This window comes from Protopterus annectens, chromosome 3.part0, assembly GCF_019279795.1.
Source record: "Protopterus annectens isolate FY-2018-M chromosome 3.part0, PAN1.0, whole genome shotgun sequence".
NCBI classification, from domain to species: domain Eukaryota; kingdom Metazoa; phylum Chordata; order Ceratodontiformes; family Protopteridae; genus Protopterus; species Protopterus annectens.
This window is the reverse complement of record NC_056731.1, coordinates 1,522,803,969-1,522,820,055: the sequence shown is the minus strand read 5'-3', so window position 1 is coordinate 1,522,820,055 and position 16,087 is coordinate 1,522,803,969. Positions and strand designations below refer to the sequence as shown.

Sequence of the window (16,087 nt, the reverse complement as noted above, 5' to 3'; positions counted from 1 at the left end):
CTCAAGCTCCTCCCCCTTCCAAACCCCAGATTACCTCAGATCAAGTCCTACCCCCTTAATATTAAGATGTAGAAATTGACCTATAAATATCTAAAACAGAAGTCTAGAAACTTGACGGTAAAGGTATCTGGAGCTCAGTTACAAAAAAAACCTCAAGAGAACATGACTCCAGGTCATACCAGTCAGTTATAACTTTTGTCTTCCACCAACTGAAGGGGAATGGAGAGAGGGAGGTTGAGGAAGGATGCAAACAGACAACACAGATGCATCATTATGGTGAGTACATAACTTTTGTATCAGATGTTGTCGTTTTAGTCCATTTCTCAACCATTAGGACAGAGTCCCCAGCTAGTGAAAAACTCAGGGTGGTCTCATGGAAGGATATTCTGGAGTACAGCAGAAACAAATGCTGCCATATCCCTAGAAAGGATGTCCACTTTGTAAAGTGCTATGAAAGAATAAGCAGTAGACCAAGTAGCAGCAGCACAAATGTCAACTTACAGAAGTTCTTGATTAGAAAGCAGAGAGGATGGAAACTAACCTTGTGGAATGAGCTTGTGGTGGCTTTGGTAAAGTCAAACATTTTTGCTTATAAATGTGAGAAATGTGAGCTACCTAGCTCAAGTGACTTTAGACACAGACTTTCCCAATTCAGCATTTGAAAGGAAATAAACAGATCATCAGATATCCTGAAATTTTGTTCTAGGGAAATGGATGACCACAAAGAACCAAGATTCTAACAAATGAAGTATATACTCCAACCCCCCCCCCCTTATTAGAAAATTTTAGAAAGAAAACCGGTAGGTTGATTTAAGGGCAAATTCCGATGCTATTTAAGGGAGAAAGGAAGACTTATAGTGTGAAGAGAAAGTCTGTCTTTATAAAAAATAAGATTGAAAAACAATGCCCGGAATTCAGATACTCGCCTGCCAGATGAAGTGGTGACTAGAAAAATGATCTTCCAAACAAAAATTTCAATTCAGCTTTTGCAGTGGGTTCAAAGGGAGTCTCAGTCAAGGCCTGGAGGAGAACTATCAAACCCCAAGGAGGTGTGGGATCCTTGACAAGTGGTCTAAGTAGGAACATTCCTTTGAGAAAAGCTTTGCATAGTCTTTGGGAGGCCAAAGATGAATGATGTACCTTGGTTATGGAGTAACTTGCTCCACTATGAAAAACTGAAGTCAGAAAATCTAGGACAGCTGGTATGGGTGGTGAAAAGGGATCCAGGAGTCTCTAGACTGCCCCAAATAGAAAATGTTTTCCATTTGCTTTTAAATACTTTTCTAGTAAATCTTTTTGGGAAGATGTAAGGATGTGGAAAACTTCGGAAGAAAGCCTGCACTGACTAGCATTATGGGAAGTGGAGAAACCACGCAGTTAACTTTGCATGTCTGGATAAGGTAGTGCGTTGGAGTGAGAAAGAAGATCTGCAGAAGGATCCAGAAACAGTACAGTTGTGTACCTACCATAAATGTAGATGTTCGAGTGTATTCACTGTTGCAGTCATTACTCTTGGGTTATCCTGCTGGCAGGCTACCCTCAGTCGGCCAGAATTCCAAAGTCTAGCTCCGGTGTCGGATGCTATCACCTCTTCCCTGACGTCAGTGCGCCAGGGGTATAAAAGATGCAGCCGAAGCCATTTTCTTCAGTTTTTCTTGCCCCAGATGTCAGGTGGCCCCCAAATTGGTAGGCTGAAAAATATGCCAATAAAAATACATGCACAAAAATAACATTTTCTTCATCTACAAGCAAATACACCAAATAGGTTGTAAAGGATAGAGAAGTGCAGATAAGTCCCAGCAAAGAAAAGTGAGATGGAGGGTGGGTAACCTGGACTGCAACAGTGAATACACTCGAACATCTACATTTATGGTAGGTACACAACTGTACTATGTTCATCATGTTTCACTGTTGCAGTCATTACTCTTGGGTTGAATCCCAAAGCTGAGGATGGGTGGCTCTGCTAAATAGGATTAGGAGAGGCTATGAGGCCCTGCAGAACTGCAGTGGCAAAGCCTGCTCTGGACTTGAGTAAAGTGGTAGTGCTTTGTGAAGGTGTGCACTGAACTCCAAGTTGCAGCCTCTAAGATATCTTTGGTTGGTACTCCTCTGAGGAAGGCTGCTGAAGTGGCTGCTGCTCTGGTGGAATGAGGCCTAATGCCCTTAGGCACTGATTTGCCATGTTGAAAATAGCAGAAGCGGATGCAATGGTCTATCCATTTAGAAATAGTCTGTTTTGAGATAGCCTTTCCTTGTGATCCTGCAGCATATAACACTAAAAGTTGCTCAGTCTTTCTGAAAATTTTAGTTCTGTCCATACTGCCTGTGTATGTCCAAAGAATGCAGAATTTTCTCACCCTTGTTCTGTGGATTTGGATAAAAGGTAGGCAAGTGAATGGCTTGGTTGAAGACCACACTGGACACCACCTTAGGCATAAATGTAGGGTTTGTCCTCAGAGAAACCCCTGTCTGGATGAAAAATGATGAAAGGTTCCACAGCCATTAGTGCTTGTAACTTCGAGACTCATCTTGCAGAGGTAATTGCTAGGAGCAGAGCCGTTTTCCAGGATAAGAATTTTATATCTGCGGTTGATGCTGGCTCGAAAGGAGGCAGTGTGAGTTTTTCCAAAACATAATTGAGGTCCCAGGCCAGAATTGGTGCTCTCCTTGAAGGCCTAATGTTTTTGGCCCCTCTGATGTACTGCCTTATTAAAGAATGAGAAAAGATAGGTGGTTCCATATTGTAGTGGGCTGAAATGGCAGAGGCATGAATCTTAACTGATGAGAAAGAAAGGCCTTTGGTTCAGCATCTCAGTTAGGTATTGTAAAATCTGAGGGATATTTGGTACACACGTGTCAATGCCTTGTTCCTGGTTCCAAGCACAGAATCTCTTCCATTTTTCTGCATAAGATTTTCTGGTACTGGGCATCCTGGCCTCCAAGATAACATCCATAACAGCTTTTGAAAGAGGAGTGTTCTGAATGGCTACATTATCCGCCATGCTGCCAGATTTAAGGCCCTGAGTTGGCTGTGCAGGATCTGATGGTTTTGTTGGGTCAGCAAGTGAGAAGTTTGAGGCAATATCCATGATGGACCTTGAGACAAGCTCTTTAGGATTGGGTACCAGTGCTGGCATGGCCAATCTGGTGCTATCAGTATCATTTTTGGCTTCTCTTGTCTGACCTTTAGGAGTACCCTGGGAAGGAGAGGCAATGGGGGAAAAGCATATACTGTTAGATTTTTCCAGCTGAAGGATAGGGAGTCCACTTTCCATGCTTGCTTGTGGTAAATCCTTGTGCAAAATCTCTGCAATTGGCAGTTGTGAGGGGAGGCAAATAGATCTATGTCTGGGCATCCCCATTTCCTTATTATCATGCTGAAGACTTGAGGATCCAGTTTCCAATCGTGGGGATCCATGAGGTTTCTGCTTAGTTCGTCTGCCAAAGTATTTGTTTTTCCTGGCAGGAATTGTGCTTGCAGATGAACTTGAAAAGCCAATGCTGTGTCCCATAAGGTAATTGCTTGATTGCAGAGGGGGTAGGAATGTGTACCTCCCTGCTTGTTTATGTACTACATGACCATAGTGCTGTCTGTCTTTATCAGTAAATGTCCTGGGTGAAAGCAGGTCCTTGAAAGCTGTCAGGGCATTTTGAACGGCTAGCATCTTTTTTTGATCTTTCCCGCTAAAACCTAAACCCCTCCCCTCTACTCACTCTCCTTCCTCCTCCCTCCTTCCTCTACTGCTAATCCTACCTCATCTCCTTTTTGCTAGCTTCTCTCCTATTCCTCACTTAGCTTATTCCCATAAAATTCCACTCTCTTCAGCATTCCCTCTACTTCGTACCTCCTTTCTCACCCCTATAGCTCCTTCTACTAAGTCTTTCCTCTATTTCTTTTTGCCTTATACCTATTACTATTCTCCTCCAACCCTTTCTTCTACTATTACCTTATAACTGCCATTACCTCTCTACTTGTAAATATGACCCCATACTTACCCACCATGTTGATATTCTTAGCATTACTTTCTACGTCCTTTATTCTTCTTACCTTCTTACCTTCATCGAACACCCACTCAATAACTGGCCAGGCTATATAAATAAACATACATCCAGCATCCACACTTCTCTTACCTCATTCTTAAATTCTACTTCCACCCCTAGCTTTTACCTTCCTAAATTCCATAGGCAATCTCACCTCACCTATACCTTACCCTCTCATAAGAAAATGAAACAACTAACCCTTCTTAAAAGCAACTTCACATACAAACCAAATACTCCAACCTTACAAGACGGTGACATCCATCCCAACCCTGGCCCTACACATCCCTCCCCAAAAGTATCTAGGCCTAACTACAATAACACCCTTCTCATAGGACATCTAAATATACGAAGTGTAAACAACAAAGTACCCTACTTACATGCCCTCTTAGACACTCATCACTTTGATATTCTGTGCCTCTCAGAGACTTGGCTAAAGCCAGCCACCAAAGACATTGAGATTATTCCCCAAGGCTATAATTTATATAGGCTTGATCGCTCTAAACGAAAGGTGGTGGAGTGGCAATTCTCTTTAAGAACCATCTTAACATCTCCACCCTCCCAGCCTGTCCAACCCAGGATGTTAGAGCTGAAACCATCATCGCTAAACTCCAATTAAATGCACAAAAAGCCCTTTACATCATCTGCATGTATATACCTCCGGGCAACAATATACCCATCTTAGAAGACTTTCTATGTTGGGTTTCCACTAACTACCCCCAAGAAACTATAATTCTGGGTGACTTTAATATAGACTGGAATACTATTAATAGTGAAAACCCCACCTGTCATATAAACCTACTTGGTTTTACTCAATCTATTACCACTACAACAAGGCTTAATAAACTAAGTAAGAAACATAGTATCTTAGACTGGATACTCATAAACAAAGCCAATGTCTCATACAAAGTAGGAACAATGCCCGATGACCTTAGTGACCACTGCCTAACCTTTATCTCTAGAGAAAAGGCTGACTATCAAAACCTCCCTAACACTAGAATAATACGCTCTACCAAACACTTTAAAACTGACTCATTTCAAAATGATCTCAAAACATGCAACTGGAACCTCTTGAAATCACTTCCTCTTAATGAAGCAGTATCATTCTTCAACTCAACCTTCCTTTCCATTTTGAATAAACATGCCCCTGAACGCCTATTAGAATGAAGTCTAATATAGCCCCATGGCTCTCTAAGGAAACAAAGAAATTAATTCATACTAAAAATAAAATTTGGGCCAAATGGAGATACCATAGAATCAGCTCTGATTTTCTTCACTTTTGCCAACTTAGGAATCTTACAAAAAAAGCTATAATCTCTGACAAAAAAAACTACTACTGTGAACTTCAAGAAACCCATTTTAATAAACCCAAACAATTCTGGTCTTCTGTCAACAAACTCCTTTCACCTGGAACATCAAAAACTCCCTCCCCTCTAAACGCAGACCCAGATACCCCTAACCATACTGCAAACACTTTCAATTCCTTTTTTATAGAAACCATTCAAGCTCTTGCTAGACAACTGAACACCAATAACTTTTACCCTCCAAATAATCAAATTGACTCTCCCCACAACTTCACTCTTCATCCTATCTCTACCTCTTTCATCTACAAGCTTATTCTCAAACTGAAACCCTGCACCCCCTCTGCTGACAAACTCCCTTCTCTCTTTCTTCAAAAGGCTGCTAAACAGATTGCATACCCTATATCTATACTCATTAATAGGACGATCCAAGAGGGAACCATACCAGATATATGGAAAGTCTCTCATATTATCCCACTACACAAAGGTGGTAGCTCTATTGATTACACTAACTATAGATCTATTGCTCTTCTCTCACCCCTAGCTAAGATAATGGAGAAATGTATCCATCAGCAACTTGTTCAGTATCTCTCTTTAAACAACATTATAGCCAACTGTCAACATGGCTTTAGACCTCACCATAGCACCTCCACTGCCCTCCTTTCCTTTGTTGATACTATTAACAACTATCGTAACTCCAATCTTTTCTCCTCTGCTCTCTTCATTGACCTCTCTAAAGCCTTTGACATGGTGAACCACTCTTCCCTCATTAATATCCTTCAATCCCTCTCATTTGATATCCTGGCTATTAAATGGTTTACTTCTTATCTAAGCAACAGACAACAAGCCGTTCTTTGGGACAACCATATCTCTTCCTTATTGCCTGTTTCTATTGTCGTACCTCAGGGCTCCATTCTTGGGCCACTTCTCTTCTCCCTTTTCATAAACGATCTTAACACTGTAATCCCTCAAGCTACCTGCATCCAATAATACTGACTCCACTATTATTTGTTCAGCATCTACCTCCTCAGAACTACTCTCACTAACTCAAACTACCTTCAACACTGTAGAAACCTGGTTTACTAGGCGGTACCTCCTCCTCAATGCTAAAAACTAAACTGCTCCTTTTCACCTACCGAGCCTCCCCATTAAACTTCAACATCTTGTCAAATGACACCACTGTCATCTCCTGACCTGACAACAAAACTACTAGGAGTAACCATTGATAACAATCTCACTTTTGATCAACATACTAACAACATCATCAAAACAGTTAAAAAAATAGGATCATTATACCGTATTAAGCCATTTCTCACACCTACTACCAGGGCTACTATCGCCCACTCCCATCTGATATCTACTCTCTTTACGCATCACCTATCTTCTAACCTTAAGAAGGCTAACCTAAATAAACTAGCAGTTTGTTACAATAGCATTGCCCGCTTTGCCACAGGTAACCCTTTCAGAACACATCACTGTCATAACCTAAAACTCCTAGGCTGGCTAGAGCTACAAAACTGTCTTATGATCTCACAACTTACTATTGCCCACAAGATACTTTACCAACCTGATAACACTATCTCTAAACTTTTAATCCCTTATAGTAATCTTACCTCCCTTCGATCTTCTTCTAAACTCATGACCAAATCTGTAAAATCTCATAACTTAGCTGGTGACTCTCTGTTCACTAATACTGTAGGTAGGACATGGAATCTGCTACCCACAGATATTACTCTAATCTCTTCCTTACCACTCTTCAAACAAAAATCAAACTGTACTTCCAAAATCACTGGCTTTGTTCGTGTAGGACTCTGACTAACCTTTTATTCCCCCTTCTCTACCTTAACTACTTACTGTCTTATTAGCTACACATACACCTTTTTTTTTTCTTGCCCTGTTGCTCTCCTCTTATGCTCTGACTCACTCCTCCTTTCTCCCCTGCCCTCATTTCCATTCTTCTTTTTTCTTCCCCTTCTAGACTTTTGTTTCTCTCTCTTCTATTTCTACATTAATCCCTTCTAATCTCTTGTTTTACTTCTTTCTCTCCGAATTAATGAAACTAACTGCTAATCTTTAGCATTTTATTTTGTGATGCTACAACTGACCTAGTGTATTTTGTGTGTGCCTTAAATATTTGTTGTTCTTATTACTAAATGTATATTCTTATTGTACTTAAATTTTTATTAATATGTCTTGTAGTTTAGTTTTATGTATGGAGCTTTTCTCCCCGGGCCTCTACTGAAAATGGACATATATCCAGCTAGACTAGCCCGGTAAACAAATGTAAAATAAAATAAAATAAAATAAAAATGTGAAGATGCATCTGGTTTGCAGGCCATGTGTCCTGAATACATTTTTCTGCCATATGGGCCCCCCAGGCATAATCTGATGCATCCGTTGTCAGTGTCTGTCTGGCTGTGGGTAAACTGAATGGCAGACCCTTGTTGTGGTGACAGGCTTTTCCCATCATCAAAACTCCTGTTGCAGGCAGGGAATGAGTGCAATTACTGTCTCCAGGCTGTGGCAATGCTGAGTCCAAACACCTTTTAGATACCATTGTAGTTTCCTCATATGCAGTCTGGCATATGGAATTAGTAGAATGCAGGATGCCATGAAATCCAAGGCCTGCAGGATTTTCCTTGCAGATAAGTGGGATTTTGTTGCCAATTTCTTGAAGTAAGTAGTCAGTTGCTTTTGTTTGTCTGGCGTGAGATAAGCCATCTGGGCAGTTGTATTTAAGCTTGCACCCAGGAATATTATCTCTTGAGAGAGCACTAGTTTTGATTTCTTTTCATTTACTGTGTACCCTAGGCCAATTAGTAATCTTTTTACAAACGCCAGATGCTTTAGAAGAATGTCTTTGTTCTCTGCTTGAATTAGGCAGTCGTCCAAGTAGGGATATATTTGAATTCCTTTGTGTCTGCAAAATGCAATTACTGGTGCCAGGCATTTTGTGAAGACCCTGGGCGCAGTAGATAAGCCAAAAGGCAGTGCAGAGAATTGATAATGCATTGAGCCAGATATGAATTTGAGGTATCTTCTGCAAGATTGTCTGATTGGGACATGCAGGTATGCCTCTTTTAGGTCCAAAGTTACGAGCCAAGCCTTCTTGCCCAGCATGGGCAGTAGCTGCTGTAGAGTCAACATCTTGAATTTTAGAACTTCCAAAAACGTATTTAGTATAAAGAGGTCCAATATTGGTCTCCAGGTTTTGTCCTTTCTGGGTACTAGGAAAAGTCTGGAGTAAAAATCCTTTCCCCTGCTCCTGTTGTGGTACTTGCTGAATGACCCTCATTTCCATGAGGGCTGTAATTTGTTTTTGTGCCTCTGCTCATTGATTGTGTGGCAGGTCTGGCATACCTTTTGACCTTGGTAGAGTGTGAAAATTGAACCTGTAAGCCTTGGGACACTATGTTCAGAACCCATTTGTCTTGGGTAACCATTTGTCAATTTGATGAAAAAAGTGTTAGTTTTCCCCCTAAGGGGGCTGCCAAAAGAAAAGTGCTTGAATCTGGTAGAGAAAAGTCATTGGGACTATTTCCTGTAAGGCTGTGATTTGTCTTCTCCGCTTTTGAAGGTAGTAGCACCCCATTGTTTAGGCCTGTATGAGCCTTGGGGCTAAGATCTGCCTCTGGGACGCCTGTATCTGCCTCTTTGTGGTCTGTCTGACACTGGAAAGGACCAATTTTTAGAAGGCCAGTTCCTGCTAAACCTGGGAGGCTGTACCTATAAGAAATCCTTGACTGTCTGCATAGATTTTGCTTTATCCTCCATTTTCTTTCAACACCTCTTCTGCTTTAGTACCAAACAAAGTATAATGCTGTAATGGTGCATCTAATAATTTTGCTTTAACATGATCAGGCAGATTCTGTTCCTTTAACCAAGCATGCCTTCTAATAACAGAACCTGTAACAGCGGCCCTGCAAGAGGCCTCCAGAGAATCATAACCACATTGCAAAGTACGCTTTCCCACTTGTTCAGCTGCATGCAATAAATCCTGCAATTCCTTGTTCTCTGAACATTCAGTATTTGTCAACAATTTCTGTTTAAGCAGTGACATTAAATATTGCTGATATTTAAGCATATGAAACTGACAATTTAAAGCCCTTGCAGCCAGGGTAGACGTTTTCCCCCCATCTGTCTAGAGCCCTAGAATCCCTATCAGAGGGGACAATTTTTTTTGCAGTGGAAGCTTTAACCCCTTTGGGACCCTGAGATATAGTTTCTGGGCCAGCAGCAGGGTTTTTATATAGGAATTTATGAGAATCCGGGACCCTGTAGTATCTCTGTCTGGCTTAGCAGGTGCAGGGGGTACAGAGTCAGGGGACAGGTTGGACTCTGAAAATGCATCTACAATGTCTAGAACAGGTAGAATAGCAAGGGGTCTGTGCTGAGGAAGTAGCAGAAAGTCTCTGAGCCTTTTCTTAGATTCAGAATAATCTTGGCTCTCCCAGTGGAAATGCTCCCTCATAGTATGCAGGGTTTCCCCAAAAGAATAATCCTCAGGAGGAGAGGCTGAAGGAATGGATTCTTCAGCATCAGAATCCTCATAAGGAAGCATGGAGTAATCCTGTTCAGAAGAGGAATCAGAGGAAATAGAAACCTGATCAGAAGAATCATACTCTGTCTCTTGCCTAGGCTTCTTATCAGGAGGGGGATGGGAACCCCTGATCAAAGTAATTAGGTCTTCGGCCATTTTGAGCATCTGTTTTTTAGGCATGGAAGTCTGAGTAGGAGAATGCTGTACTTGTTTCTTTGTCTTTAGAGCTGCTTTAGTCTTTGTCTTTAAAGCTGAAGATGGCTTAATATACAGTTGTGTAGGTCTGAAGACACCCTCATAAGCCGATGCCTGCTCAGCGGGAATCTGAGGGAATGACTTCCGAGTGTCCAATACCTTGAGTATCCAGAGGCCCAGTCGGCTCCACGTGGGAGTCTGAAGCGGCCAGTGGCTCTGAGGTAGCAGGCGCCAGGGGGCTGCGAAAGCACCTCACTGAGAACCGACGCACCGGCGACTGGCCTAGCAGAGGCCTCGTCGTCGGTTTTGGACCTCGGATGCCTATCCTTTTCCTTGTCCTTACATTTTTTGTAAACTACGGTTGTCGGCTGGTCTGACGGCATTATATAATTAAATCTTCGGCCAAAGTAATGAAATGCAAAATTGAACAGACGCTTAATAGTGCGTTGGTTAAATCTAGCACAAAACCGACAGCTAGCAATTTTGTGATCAAGGCCTAGGCAAGGAATACAGTAAGAGTGAAAATCCTTATGAGTTATTTGCTTCCCACAAGAAATACAATTGTTAACTTTTTCTGACATTGGTCTGGAGAAAGAAAAAAGTTTCCCCAATGGGGTACTTAGCTTTAATGAAGACTTTGGTCCTGAAATTCGGATTTGAAATTCTCAGGAGTCGGCCAACCGGCACTTGCGAACTGCTTTTGCTTCGGGCACTGCGCGGCAAGAAAGACTGAAGAAAATGGCGTCAGCTGCATCTTTTATACCCCTGGTGCACTGACGTCAGGGAAGAGGCGACAGCAACCGACGCTGGGCCTAGACTTTGGAATTCTGGCCGACTGAGGGTAGCCTGCCAGCAGGATAACCCAAGAGTAATGACTGCAACAGTGAAACACGATGAACATCTAGGTGGGTATATCAGCTGAGGCCAAAGGAAGGGAAACCACACCTGTGAGGGTCAGAATGGGGCAAATGAGGATCACCTTGCTCTTCCTTTGAGATGCTTTCTGTAGAAACTTAGATATGAGAGGAGTAGGGGGATATGCATAAAGGAAGCCAAGGGGGTTAACTGTGAAATCAGAGCATCTTTTCGTAACCCCTCTCTGGGGGAGATTAGAGCAAAAATACCTGCTGCATTTGAAATTGTGGGCAAAACTGAAGAGATCACAGCAAGGCTAACCCTACTAGCAAAAAACATTTGTTCCACCAGAAACGGATTGAAAGACCATTCATGAGGCAGTAGAACAGATCTCTTCAGTCTGTCTACTAAAATGTTGGACTTCCCCCGGAATGTGAGATCCCAAAAGAAAGCAGCCAGAAGAGATTGCCTACTGTTACTCTATCGATACAAATGGTAATAGAGGGATCTCCTTGCTTGTTGATGTACCAGACCACTGGCATGTTGTCTGTACAACAATCATCACTACAGGTAGAATGTTCTGAAAGTCCTCCAGGACTAGGAGGACTGCCTTCATCTCCAGGACACTTATTGGCATCTAAGGGGGATCACGTGTCTTGAACGGTCTGTCTCCAAGTAGTAATCCCCTCCTGGCTGCGAAGTGTCAGTGGTCACTGTGGCCTCTGGTAAAGGCAGAACAAATTGATGGCCCTGAGGGACATCTGGTGCATGAATCCACCAGGAGACTTGTTACTTGCAGATCTTTTTGGATCAAATGAGAAGGGTCATGGGGGTGTCGATTCACAGACCATTGGACTGCCCATGTATACTGCAAAACCCACATGTAAAATCTTGCTAGAGACACAAGTGTTAAGGAGGCCACCACTGAACCAAGAAGTTGAAGAATCAACCTGGGTGGTGCTGATTGAAGGGACAATACATGTACCCGCCTGATGCTTTAATGTAGGTAGTGTGGATTGAGGCAGTCTTGCAAGCTGGGAAACTGTATCCAGGTGAGTACCTACGAATTCCAAGACTTGAGTGGGGGGGAGAGATGAGATTATTTTGAAGTTGATTTTGATGCCCATGTGTAGACATAGGTGGAGTGGATAGTCTATGGCATCCATCAGTAGATGCTTGGTAGGAGCTCTGATGAGCCAGTCACTGAGATAATGAAACACCTGGAATCCCAGCAATCTAAGGTGAGCTGCCATACACTTGGTGAACTGTGGTGAAACAAAAGGGCAGGGCTCTAAACTGAAAGTGACTGGCCCCCTAGCAAGAAGCAAAGATATCTCCCGGACTGTCTATTCTGATGTGATAGTACACATCCTGGAGATCTGAGCACATACAACTGTCCTTCCAGAGCAGAAGAATGGAACTTCAAGCATCTGACAAACTGATTTAAGTGATCTAGTTTCTCCATTAGCCAGAGGTCCCCGGTTTTCCTTGCACCAAAAATAATCCTGAATAAGATCTGAACCCTTGCTGTTCTAGTAGGACCTACTGGATGACTCTTTTTGTTAGCAACTTTTCCACTTTTTGAGCTATGTCTTTTCTTTGAGGGGTGGCACTTAGGATATCTTCTTTGATATTTTGGGTGAATAATGGGGAAATGGAATGTAGTAGTCTGTTAATGACTGCTACACCCAGATATCTTTGGTGAAGGATACCCAGACTTATGGGTATAGAGACAAGCAGCTCACAACTACCTCAAGACTGCAACACTTGGACAGCCTTTCAAGAGCTCTGAAAAGGCTACTCGGAGAAAGGACCTCTGAAGCCTTGGATTTGCAGGCCTCCTCTGCCACTTGAGCTCCCCCATCAGCTGCAGGGAGATCTATCACCATAGGAATCCTTGGAAAAAAATGCAATTAATGGTTTTTGAAGATCAACCACCTTTCTGTCTCAAAAGCTCAAGAATCTCTCCAAATGAGACGTTTTCAAACGGTGATCTGGGATTGAAGTTAGTGTCTTCTGTCAAGGATTCCTATGCAGACCAATGTGCCTCCACCTGCATGTACACTTTGGAGGAGCTTCCACAGGGAGATGATCCAGTGAACTCTCAGAAGATGGCAGTATAAGGACCGTCTCAAAGCCTGGATGGACCGGCTGCCCCAATGGAGCAGAATGAGCAGACTCAGAACCCAGGGAAAATCAATTGTGGAAGGACGAGGACCTGAGAGGGGCAAGGATGTCCTAGTCCTGAATTGGATAAAGCTCTCTCCACTGCATCAAAAGTAGAAGTCATGGGTGAGCCCAAAACCACCCTAGTAGGAGCCAATGTTACCTGATCAGGGCAGCTCAGGGAACCCCCATGACCATACCTCAAAGCAGAAGTCAGGACAGAGCTATCTAAAGCTGAAGCTCTGAAGAGAAGGGAGGGCTCCAAAAACCTTGGGAGTCAAATGTGTACCACCAGAGGCAGCAGCAAAGCTACGACTCCAAAATCCCTCTGGCTCTGAAACCATCAAGACCAACTGGATTCAGGGAAGGTGACAGGGCTCAAAGAAGGACAAGCCTTCAGATCCCACACAGATAAACTCAGGAATCTCAGATTTGATGTCTCCAAAGCTGACGGGCAGATTGGAGTAGGAGTACCAATGTTGTCTGGGATGGAAAGAAGTTCATGGGTCCAATGGGGGATGGAGAAGAGAACTCCCAACTGAATTTCTGTCCTGAGAAATTTTTCATAATGCTATCCACATCAGCCTTGGAAAGGCTCCTTTTAGACCTTAAGGATGACCAGGTGGATGGAGGTCTAAAGACTCTGTGTGGCGTGTGCTGCAAAAAGGAGAAATGCAATCTCAATACTATCAGCTCAGGTGTAAAACCTCTAAGGGCAGGAGACTTTGAAGAAGGGAATGCTGAATCCGAGGAAGTGAAACGATCCAAAGCTTGGCTTGGGCAACTTTTGTAGGAGGAGTCGATCCTGACCAAATGGGTACAGTGGTCAGGGAGCACTTCAACTTCCTAAGCTTTTCTTTGACTTTTTCTACTATTTTCCATTTAGATTTCCCTGCCACCTTCTTAGCAGGTGGGGAAGCTCCAGATAGTGAAGAGGATGATGAATGCAGCAATGCTGTCAATTCTAACTTATTCTTGCATTCAACTAATGCCCTAATGTTGAACCTTGTACAAATCTCACACTCAGTATCCAAATATATGGCTCCAAGGCAGTATACACACTCGGTATGGAGATCTGAGTTGGGAATCCTATGCCCACAAGAGAAGCATTTCTTAAACCCACCGGGTTTGTCAAACATGACTACCACAATATAACAGCAACAAAAACACAGATGGAAAAGGGAAGGTAACGACAAATTACCGGCAATGACATAAAATAACCTTCTTAAGTTAGAGAAGAAATTCCCAAGATGGTAGTGAGACTGCTAGTAGTATTCTCCCCTTCACAGCATATTCGGGCAGTTTATATTATAGTTGCATAGTTCCAACATTTAGTGATCTGTCGCTACCAACTAGTGGCCTGTTAGTTTAGAACAGTTAGAATAACTTGTTTTACAGCATTATAGCAACTCTCAGAAAGTGATGCAACTCAGTCAGGAAACAGCTTCTTTTTACTTCTAGCACTCCTGGAGTGCAGACCTAACCTTCTTTCCTCAAACACTGGCAATTGTATCACCTGTGAGTAATTTGTATGTTGTAATTCTTTGGTACTTACAAGTGCTGTATATAGCTGCATATATACTGATATGTGGCTATTTGTATTGTGTTGCAGTTTTACAGTATTAAAGTTAAGGAATCTCGGTAAAGCTACAAGAAACCCTGATTCTTTCACTTAATGGATTTTCTTAAAGTATTAAGCTGTCCATTTAGCTGTATTATGCATTGCACAGTGCTGCGAGAATGGAACAGGTAAGTTTAGTAGCAAGGTAGAGAGAGAGAAGCTAGAAAGAGGGGAGGGCATGAGCCCTACAAGATGAAACACACCCAAAAACTATACGTAAAACAAACCATAAGCTAACCCTTCTTTTTGGAAGGGATTACAGGTAATGGGAGGAGCTTGAGTTAAGAAACAAAAGTCTGAGAGGTGGTTAAAGTCGGATCAGAAACCCAATGGCTGAGGAACATCAAATCACAGTTTTGGTACAAGGCTAACCTTAAAATAGAGACTTCCAAGATGGCTGCACATTGAGTAAAGTACAGTTTTGTACCTACCATAAATGTAGATGTTCGAGTGTATACACTGCTGCAGTCATTACACTTGGGTTATTCCTGCCGTCAGGCGGTGCCCCAGTCGGCCTGAGTTCCAAAGTCTTGGTCCGGCATCTGTTGCTGTCGCCTCCTCCCTGATGTCACTGCGACAGGGGTATATAAGATGCAGCCAATGCCATTTTCTTCAGTTTTTCTTGCCCCAGATGTCAGGTGCCCCCAAATAGGTAGGCAATTCAAATTGCTAATAAAACATACATAAGAAAAGCAAACAACAACTTTCAGTTACCAGCAAATACTCCCCATAGGTAGCAAAAGGGTAGAAGACATAGGTACGTACCAGCAAGTAAGAGGGGAAGGAGGGAGGGTAACCTGGACTGCAGCAGTGTATACACTCTAACATCTACATTTATGGTTGGTACAAAACTGTACTATGTTCGTGTTACACTGCTGCAGTCATTACACTTGGGTAGAATCCCAAAGCTGATGTAGGGTGGCTGGTTCTATAAGGCATTAGGGGTGGCTATAAGGCCCTGCAGCACTGCGATGGCGAATCCAGCTCTGGATTTAGAGTATAGAGGCAGATGGTAATGCTTGGTGAAGGTATGCACAGAACTCCATGTTGCTGCTGCCAAAATATCCTTGGTGGGTACTCCTCTGAGGTAGGCAGTTGAAGTGGCTGTTGCCCTGGTGGAGTGAGATCTAATGCTGCTAAGTACAGGTTTCCCATGGTGTGCATAACAGAAACGTATACAATGTCCTATCCATTTTGAAATAGTCTGTTTTGAAATGGCTTTTTCCTGTGCTCCTGCAGCATATGCTACCAATAATTGCTCAGATTTTCTGAAAGCTTTGGTTTTGTCCAAGTAGAAGCGTAACTGCCTGTGAATGTCCAAAGAATGCAGTAGTTTCTCCCCTTTATTCTGTAGTTTTGGATAAAAAGTTG

At 42.7% G+C, this 16,087-nt stretch overlaps 1 protein-coding gene across 1 annotated transcript in view; it reads right to left on the bottom strand.

The window, feature by feature from the left end:
* Window positions 1-16,087, bottom strand: part of SMCHD1 (structural maintenance of chromosomes flexible hinge domain containing 1) — a 3,546,415-nt gene that overhangs the window by 1,852,499 nt on the left and 1,677,829 nt on the right. The window lies entirely within an intron of this gene.